The sequence below is a fragment of the Culex quinquefasciatus genome, chromosome 3, assembly GCF_015732765.1.
Source record: "Culex quinquefasciatus strain JHB chromosome 3, VPISU_Cqui_1.0_pri_paternal, whole genome shotgun sequence".
Classification (NCBI taxonomy): Eukaryota; Metazoa; Arthropoda; class Insecta; order Diptera; family Culicidae; genus Culex; species Culex quinquefasciatus.
In genome coordinates, this window is record NC_051863.1 from 28,612,677 (window position 1) to 28,622,810 (window position 10,134).

A 10,134-nucleotide genomic window follows, 5' to 3' on the forward strand; every position below is an offset into this window, starting at 1 on the left:
ATGAAGATAATTGAAGCATGCAGATTGAAGGGACTGAAGAATTCATCGATAGATGGAGAATTATTGATATCGAGAAGATCGACAGCCAGAGAGTCAACTGTATTTGATACCAAATTTGATTCAAATAAGCAGATGGAATCCACATAGTTTAATGTGGTTAAATCTTCTTAGATATCAATTAAAGTTGTTACAAAAAATGTGGGCAAGTTAGTGAGCAAAAAATCTGTTTTTCTTCAAAAATAAAGGTCGAAATATAAATTATTTGCATTGAAAATTTGTTTAACATAGAAAATTGTATCAATAGTTTCCATTTTCATCAATAAAAATTATTTGTAAGGCTGTATCTCAGATACTAATTGTCTGGATTTCAAAGTTCTAGAGAGAATATTATCGGTTGATTTTCTTTCAAGATTTATTTTTTAAACTTAAAAATCTGAAAAATCTAAACCATAAAGCAGCTATAATTTAAAACGGTACATTTCGGTACAATACGGTACGGTACAATAAAAATATTTTTAATAATTATACTGTCCAGATATTCGATATTTTCCAAGAATACAATTTTTCATGAATTATATGCCTAACATGTTTTTTGTCTCCTACAGGACTGGATTGCGAACTTTTTTCACTAGCGAAACAAGCAAAATGATTTTTTCAGTTTTCTTTTACCGCTTTTTCGTGCGAGAGAGAAGAGACTTGTTGCCTTTTGATAGGCCATGCTTCAGCTGATTGCACTTGAATTTCCATTAAAATTTTAAAGTTTTTTGAAAAAAAATAATTTTTTGTCCCCTGATTTTTCGGGCCAACATTGAGTGAAAAAAACTTTTTATAAAATTTGTACTAAGTGTCAAAAAAAAAAATTTATAGAAGATTTTTTCATCGCTGGTTTTCTACATAAGAAAATTTAAAAATACGTTTTCAGGAATTCAACTTTTAGTCATGAGAAGTAAAAAAATGAGATTTTTGACGTATGCCTATTTTTTCTAGTAAAAAAATTCTAATCGTAAAATACAACTTTGCCGAAGCCATCAAATTGATCAGAAAATCTTTTCTTTAGATACAGATACTCAAGATACATTTTTTCGAAAACTTATGATTGTAATTTTTTTGATTGAACATTAACATTTTTATTGAATTCTATGTATAAATGGATTAAAATGCTCAATCAGGCATTGAAAACGAATATGCAAAGTTTTATCCCGATAAAAAATAAATAAATGCATCGTTAGTGACTAACTTAGTTTGGGGTTTCCTGTAAAAAAAATCAATGGACAAATTTCGAATATGTTCAGATGAATGGAAACACCAGATTTCCAATTGTTTGTATTATTTGATATTAGGCACATCCATTATATGAATATTCGTTATATATATATTTTTGTGTAATTTTCAAGAGTTTTGTTTCTATGTTCTTTTTTCAGCGAATTTACAACAATCATCTTCGTAATTTTTTATATTCTTTTTTTCGCTGTTGTTACGTTAGTTTATGATATCCAGAAAAAATAAATCTTAGTCTAAAGAACAAACACAGGAAGTAAAAACATAAAGTATTATGTAGAATATAAACAATTTCAACTGTTTAGTACGGCCGAACGTTAAATCTTCCACGGAAAAAGGAGGGGGTTGGCAATAGGGGATAAACGAAAACGATTTTTAAAACATTATTTGTTCAAAACAAACAAAAAGGTACATCTTTAAACTCTACTATTTCAACGCCTATCAGGGTTATATAAAATCAACACTTACGAATTAATTTGCACTTTTAGTTTTTTTTTCTTCTTCTTCTCCTTTCTAACTTTCGTAGAGTTCGTGACCACACACAATAAATGTTTATTTTTTTTCCTTCCATTTTATTTTTATTGAAAACAACAACTAACTTATTAGAAAAAGTAGGGGTTAACTCAACATCGCATTCTGGGGGATTCGCCACAAACTTTTTGTTTTAGACATTTCGGTTCTTATCGCGTATCTCAACATGCACAGTCATAATTTTTTTAATGTCTAGAATAATTTGTTCTGGATCCTAGTTCTAAGCTTGTTTTTTTTATTTGTTGTGGTTAATTGATAATGCTATAAGGTTGTATAAAGTACTCGATGAGGCTGAGTTCATCTTGCGGGTGTAAAATTTGTTTAATGTTACCTTTGTTTTTTTAACACATACTCACGCTGTGAATGTGAGTTTGTGAAGTGCGTACCGTGTATTGTGCGCATTCTTTAGCGTTTTTAACTATTCAATTTCACGTCCAAAAGGGTTTAATTTCGATGCTGTCGTTTCTATCAGCGCTCCTAGTTGTCTAAATATAAAATTTTGGTCCAATGTTTGTTTTGGTTTTTAATTCGTTTTATAGCCGCGGCTAAGAATATTGTTTTAACTTTGAAACTCTTCTATATTTTCCGTACGATATCAGGAGAATGATACTCATTCAGCTGTTTTTTTTTATTTCTCCACAGTTTCGTTACTGCGACGAAGTCTTTTTATTTGACTTTTATTACTTTTACTCTCGTTTGTGCACAGTCGGTTGCATCACAATTAAAAGACGATCCCTTCCACCCTAGTAACCGATTCCCACCCGCTGCATCTCGTGCATCAGCGCACTTCCTCTTTGTACGCGCGCAACTCATTTGTTTAGTCGCGCAACTCATGATGATAGGCTCACGGTAATCAACGTGCGGTGCGACGCCAGCTCTTATCAGCGGGGAGCGAAATTAATCAGCAGCCATTATCGCAACGGAAAGATCTACTCTCGAAAGTGTTTTTCGATTTTAAACGGTTTATGAAAAATTTGCAATGCACTGCACTTTTGCGCGATAACCCAGTTTGGCCTGCCATCCCCTAAGCCGGCTGGAGCGGCGTGTGCGCGAGTCGATGACCCACTGGCACCATTCAAGGCCACGTTCTAGAGGGACAGGCCACACACTACAAGCGGCGGAGATGTGCACTACTAGTAGGGTGGTCCACGGTTATATGGGAAAGATAAAAGTTGATATATTTCTGCACAATGGCCAGAATTTCATTGTTTTATGACTCTGGAAACTTGCCTGAGAATTTGAGTAATTTTTGTTATGGTTTAAAGTTAAGGTCGAGGTCAAAAGTTATGTTAAGATCAAAGTCCCTTGTTCTTATCATTTAAATGGTTTAAACGCGTGTAAGAGCAATTTCGTACCGCCCCTTTCATCTGTAGTTTTTTTTTTCGAAAAGGTCCTATCTCTTGTGTTTCAAATGTTTAAAGAACCTTTAAAAAAATGCTCTAGATATGTTTTTCAATCTAAAAAATAACAAAAACTTAACGAAAAATTAAAAAACTGGACAAAAATCTTTTAATACAATTCAAAACTGTTTTTTTTTTTAAAGGTACAATAAACCAAATTTTTAGTTTTTGCTTTTTGGGTGTTTTTAATACCCGCGACTCGAGGCGGTTTCAAAAACACCCAAAAAGCAAAAACTGGAAATTTGGTTTATTGGACAATTTAAAAAAAAACTCCAGAAAAGTTCTTTAATTTAACTTTGAAAAATATTTGCAACGGCCTTATAACTTTTTTATATTTTTAAATCTTTGAAAAAAAAAATTTTTTCTTAATTTTTTTTTTGAACTATTACAAATCGACGAAAACTGACGCAAAGTTATGAAATTTTACGTAACAAAGAGTCATAGATAGAGGGTGACGAGCGGGAATTCCCGGGAAAAAATCCCGGGAATCGAACATTTTTGGACCTCTCGATTCCCGGGAAATTTGGTCGAGAGTCCCGGGAAATTTTATACTTATAAATATCGAAGCAAAATTTTATAAAATAATCAGAAAAAAAACATTTGAAAAACTTGAAATGGTTTAGAACATTGGATGTTAACTTGTCGAAAATTCCAATAATTATAATTGAGAGAAGCTTAAATAATGTGGAACCCATCATTTTCTTTATAGCATACTTAGCAGTTACATCCCAGAAATAAAATATATTTTTTTTTTAGTTTTTTTTTTATCTTTTCTTATAGGGAAACCTCTTTTCAAAAAAATAAATTTCCATACCCTCTCTCGAGCATAGCAATTTTATTTTTGATGTCAATAAGTCATTTTGTGTTTCGCCTCAATCTCAATATTTGGATATATCTTGGAAGAAATTTGGTTGGCAATCTGTAAAGATTGCCTTAATCTTTGTTAAGGTCCGCTACTTGTGAACATTCGGGTTTTCCTGATAAATGTTAACATTCCAACGCCCAAGGCTAAAAAAAAAGTTGGAACGGTAACTTCAACTCAATGGTTCTCGGGCATAACTCAACCAATCAAGATGATTCTTCTTTCCAGTGATTTGTAAGAATGTCTAGATGATTCTAGACCTTTGCAGAACTTAATTTGATCAAATCTGTAATTTTTGCGATCAAAAACATCGTTCCAACTTTTTTTTCGCGTGTAAAAAAAAAATCGCCGAAAATTCCGCGGAGGCAGTCGTTTAAAAAAAGTTGGAACGATGTTTTCGGTCGCAGAAATTACAGATTTGTTCAAATCAAGTTCTGTAAAATTTTAGGATCATCTAGACATTCTTACAAATCACTGGGAACAAGAATCGTCCCGATTGGTTGAGTTATGTCCGAGAACGGGCGTGCTGAAGTTACCGTTCCAACTTTTTTGGGAGGCTTGGGCGTGAGTGTAAGTTGGACATGCGTTGGGCGTTCCAGTGTTAATATATCTTCAATGAATATTTTCAGCTGACCTTAAAAAAAGCAAATTGTTGCAAAAATCCCGATAGTGGGAAATTATTTAGCAATTCCATTTGAAAAGAACCTGAACCGAAAAAAAAAATTCTCCGATCGGGCTCAAAATTTGTCTGGGGGTTCCTCGGCCAAAATTATAAGACCCGTATTTTTGTTTGCCATTAGGGTTACCTACATCATTCAAAGTAGGTTCGAAATATTGCAATTTTCGTCATTTTTCGCAAAAACCACTTTTTTCAAAAAAAATAATCATACTTCCGCGTGATTTCATCTGCTTTTAGCTGTTTTAGACGCAAAAGAAAGATGATTAGTTTGGCTATTTGGGGAAAATAGCAAGAAGTTTCAAAAATCTAACTTAACATTTCAAAAAGTCGTATAAAAACTAAAAATTACTTTTTGACCGTGTCTGGACCAAAGAGCCTATGTTTGAAAATATGATTATCGGATTCCTCAGAAAATTTTACATTTCTTGTAAAAAATTGGCGATGTCGAACCGTACGTTTCCGAGATATGATATTTTGAAAATAAAAACTGAGTTTTAAGACGCGCCACCTGCAAAAACAGAAAAATTACGAAAACGAGAAAAAAATAACTTTTTTCACTAAAACTGCGATAAATTTAAAATTTTGGCGATGACCTACATGTTTGGGTATCAAAAGTTGCGTATTATACGCATTGCCAACGTATTACCAATTACGAAAAATGGAAATAACCTAATGTATGACCTTTCCTTTTAAAATTATTGGCACTATTGTCATAGTAAAAAAAACTCCCGGGTCCCGGGAATTCCCGGGAAATGGCCAAATTCAACTCTCGATTCTCGGGAAATTCAAAATCTCGAGAATCGTCACCCTCTAGTCATAGATAAAGGACGATGATAAAGGACGGATCTTTGCCGAAGAGTGAGAAGCGATTAGTCCAGTCTGAAGAAATATATTTTAATTTTTTCGGCGTCACTTGCGCTTATGCAAGCTGGTAATGAATGTCCAATAAACCAAATTTCCAGTTTTTGCTTTTTGGGTGTTTTTGAAACCGCCTCGAGTCACGGGTATTAAAAACACCCAAAAAGCAAAAACTAAAAATTTGGTTTATTGTACCTCTTCAAAAAAAAATCAGTTTTTAATTGTATAAAAAGATTTTTTTCTAGTTTTTTAAATTTTTCGTTAGGTTTTTGTTAATTTTTAGATTGAAAAACGAATGTATGACAAAAGGTCGAAGACATAAGGTCGGCTGGACAAAAGGTCGAATGCCAAAAGGTCGAATGGACAAATGGTCGAATGGACAAAAGGTCGAAAGTGGACAAAAGGTCGAATGGACAAAACGTCGAAAGGACAAAAGGTCGAACTAAAAAAAAAAAAATCATTTTACCAAACCAAACTTTTGATTTGAGCCTAAATACACAAATAATGATAAGGTGATTTAAATTTTTTCTTTAATTTCGCCTCTATATTTTTAAAAATTTAGAGGTCTTCTGAATAAAAACTTGCCCCCGGAGGCTTATTGAAAAAGGGGGGGGGGATAGAGGGGGCTTTTCTTCAAAAATATAAATAAATACGATTGTTTTTTATTTATACAGCTATGTTTTAGAAGTCACATTTTTCTTAGGATCTATTGTGACCTATTGTGACCATGAAAGATAGATTGTTACAGGATAGAAAACTTGCAACAATATTTAAAAAAAAGCAAGACTTTTTCATTTTTCGAAACCATTTAAATTTTAATTTGAAAAAAAGTCTCTGAAATATTCCAACGATTTTTATATACAAAATAAAAACTTTCAAAATATCTTTAAAAAAAAGTAGAATTTTTAAAAAAGAACCGAATATATTTGAAAGAATTGAAAAATTCACAAAATCATTCAAACAGTCTAAAATAGGTTTTTAAAAATAAAATAAAAGCTTAAGAAATATTTTAGAAGTCGAACTTTTTTTTGAAGAGCTGCTCATAAATAAAAGAATGGAAAAAACTCACTAAAACATTATGGCAGTCAAGAGTAAATTGTTTTTAAAAATAAAAAAAAATAAAAAAATTCAAAATATAAAGAATGCAAAAACTCACAAAAATATTACGACATTCAAGAAAATCTTGTTTTTTTTAAATAAAATAAATGCTAAAAAAATATTTTGGAAGTCAACCTTGTTTTGGAAGAACAGTTTATGTTTGAAAGAATGGAAACTTACAAAAATATTTTGACAATCAAGAATTGATTGTTTGAAAATTCAATAAAAACTTTAAAAAATATTTCAGGAGTCTAATTTTTTTGGAAGAACTGCTCATGTTTGAAAGAATGGAAAAACTCACAAAAATATGTTGACAGTCAAGAATTGGTTGTTTTTGAAAATCAAAATAAACTTCCAACAAATTTCAGAAGTTGAACTTTTTTTTTCAAGGAACTGCTCATGTTTGAAAGAATGGAAAAACTCACAAAAATGTTTTGACAATCAAGAAAATGTTATTTTTAAAATTAAAAATAAACTTCCAAAATATTTTATAAGACGATTTTTTGTTTTAAAGAACTGCTCATGTTTGAAAGAAGGGAAAATTTCACAAAAATATTACGACGATCAAGAATAGGTTATTTTTAAGAATAAAAATAAACTTCAAATATTTTTAAGAAGCCGAACTCTTTTTTTCAAAGATGAGCAGATCTTGATGTTTGGAAGAATGGAAATCTTCTCAAAAACTGGTTTGGAAATTATTCTGCTTATTTTTAAAAAAAAAAGAATATTACTAAAAGGATGAATAAACCAAGGATTAATTACTTGGACAATTATTTGTTTCATTTTTTCACATTCGGCCTTTTTCCCTTTCGACGTTTTGTCCATTCGACCTTTTGTCCACTTTCGACCTTTTGTCCATTCGACCTTATGTCTTTCGACCTTTTGGCATTCGACCTTATGTCTTTCGACCTTTTGTTGCCCGTCCGCAATTGACCTCTTTTGAGACAGATATTTTTTTCTGAAAAGCAGCCCTATTTTCGCTCTATCAAAATATGCCACAAAATAAAAAATCTTGAAAATGACGTTTAAGTCATTTTGCCGTAAAACGGCAGTAAATACCCACAACATTGACTCATTTTGTGACAACCTTATTTACGCTTGGACGAAACAAACTTCCTTGCTCATAAAAATTCTGAAATTCCGATCGATTTGCAAAAAAAAAATAAAATAAAAATTTGGACCACACTAATGTGTTCGCTGCACGCGCAAGCCATAAAATTACACTATAGTGCAAGTTGCAACTATGTTTGCAAACTATTAATAATAAATGAACGCACACAACCTCGTCGTTGCGGCAAGCGTCACCAGGGCCAAACTTGGGGGGATTCAAGTGATTAGTCTAAGTTTGGTAAAACCGCCTAATCTAGAGAGCATGATGCAGGAAAAAAAAACTATGCCAAACACGTGAATGCACTTGACCGCGGAGCGGATTTCCACGGGCCGCCGTCTGGGGCACTTGATTTGTGCTATAATTGAACACTCGAGGATTACACTGCATTCCAGAAAAAGGTTAGTTATTAATTTCGTTTTATAAAAAAAAATTACCAAACAGATTAATATTGCACCATCTGCCCTATTTAAATAATGCCGGCAAACGATTGCCATAGCTCTATTTAAAAATGGACACTAGTAGCTGCAAGCTTGTGCACACACAACTGCATTCATTGACACCAAGGTGCTAACATTCAACTCCTCAGTAAGATGGACACCGCACTTTGTAAATTTAAACGGCAAACAAGATTATCTCTACCATAAGTATGCTTCATGAAGATTTGCCACTATTTTTATATCAAAAACCCATGTTTCGTGTTCATTCAAGTGGATCAGTTGTTTAAATTCCATTCTCGAACACTATCGCTAAATAAACACTAATCGATACAGTTGAGTCGAGCGCCAAAGGAATGACGCAAATTTACTACAAAGTTGTAGCACCATTTCCCTCTCTATCTCGCTGGTGCCACCGAAGAAGACGCGGCATGTGGCTTGTTTCTTTTTTTTTTGTTTTCCGACCTGCAATCACAGACGAATGCGCCCCATTTCACATGTGCTCTATTTACCTAATACTATCAAAGTTTAGTGTAAAGGGCGGGATGAGTGGAATTCTGCGAAAATTTGCACTTAATTTTTCGTTCAATTTGAAATAGCTTTTGTTCCATAACATTAAGGCTTATATGAAAACAAATTGTGATGTTTATAAAAATGAATATTTTGTGTTTTGAACTTTAAAAGTTATTTACAAAGGATTTATTGGAATTTTCATAGACAAAAATTACCTAAATTAAAACACTTAAATGAAAAGAAGGAAATAACAAAGTTTTGTCACACAAAAATAAACAAAATTAATTATAAAGACAATAGAAATGAATTGATTGACATTTTACGCATCCAAATAGAAAAAAATTGTACAACATTTTGATATTATAGTTTTGCCACAAAGTGTCGAATATCTGCTTACCCGAGCAGATGGAAATAACATGGGAGTAACATTTTTTGATATTTGAAAATACTAGGCCAATAACATTTTATGTTATTTTTAACAAGATTTGTTATTCATCTTATTGTAATAACAGACTTATAACATTTTTAGATATTCTTCGAAAAAATCTTTGTTATTATTTTTGGTTATTTTAACAACTCAATTAACGTCCCAATAACCGATGGAGGTATTCTTCCATAACAAAAAATGTTATTCCAAAGTTGTTTTGGCTTTCAACAAATATCCAGCGTTTTTTTTGCCAAATTTTCATTTTTTTGCTTTTTGGGTGTTTTTGAATTGACTCAAGGCGGTTCTTAAACACCCAAAAATCAAAAAATTCAAAATTTGGTTTATATGACCATTTCAAAAAAAAAACTCTAGATATCAAACCAATAACAAATTTTGTTATGATAACATAAACTGTTATTAAACCCTTATGCAAACATGAATTTTTCCAAGAAGATTCCATAACAATTTCTGTTATTTTAATAGTTTTTGTTATTGAAATGGCATGAATTTTGCTATTACCGTCTGCCCGGGTACACAGAAAAAAAATTATGGTAATATTCATCAGGAAATGGTGACAGATTTTGTGCCAAAAAAATGATTAATTTTACCCCAGAAAATGATGAATTTTCATCAGTTTTTGATGAATATCCATCAGGTTCACATTTTTACTCATTTTTTATGTAATATTACTCAAAAAAGAGGTAATATTCAACCTACCAAATTTTCAACATTCCAAAATTCAACATTTTTTTCTGTGTAGCGAAGAATTTGAATTGTTCAAATGCCGACGATCATGCTATATTGCCGCACGTGCATTTGGGCAAAAACTTGGACCATACTAAAAGTTAAAATTTTCTATCGTTTTAAAAATCGCAAACATTTTCTGAAAAGCTTATAATATTGTATTATATAGTTTAATAGCAAGTGAACAAGAAACTGTCTG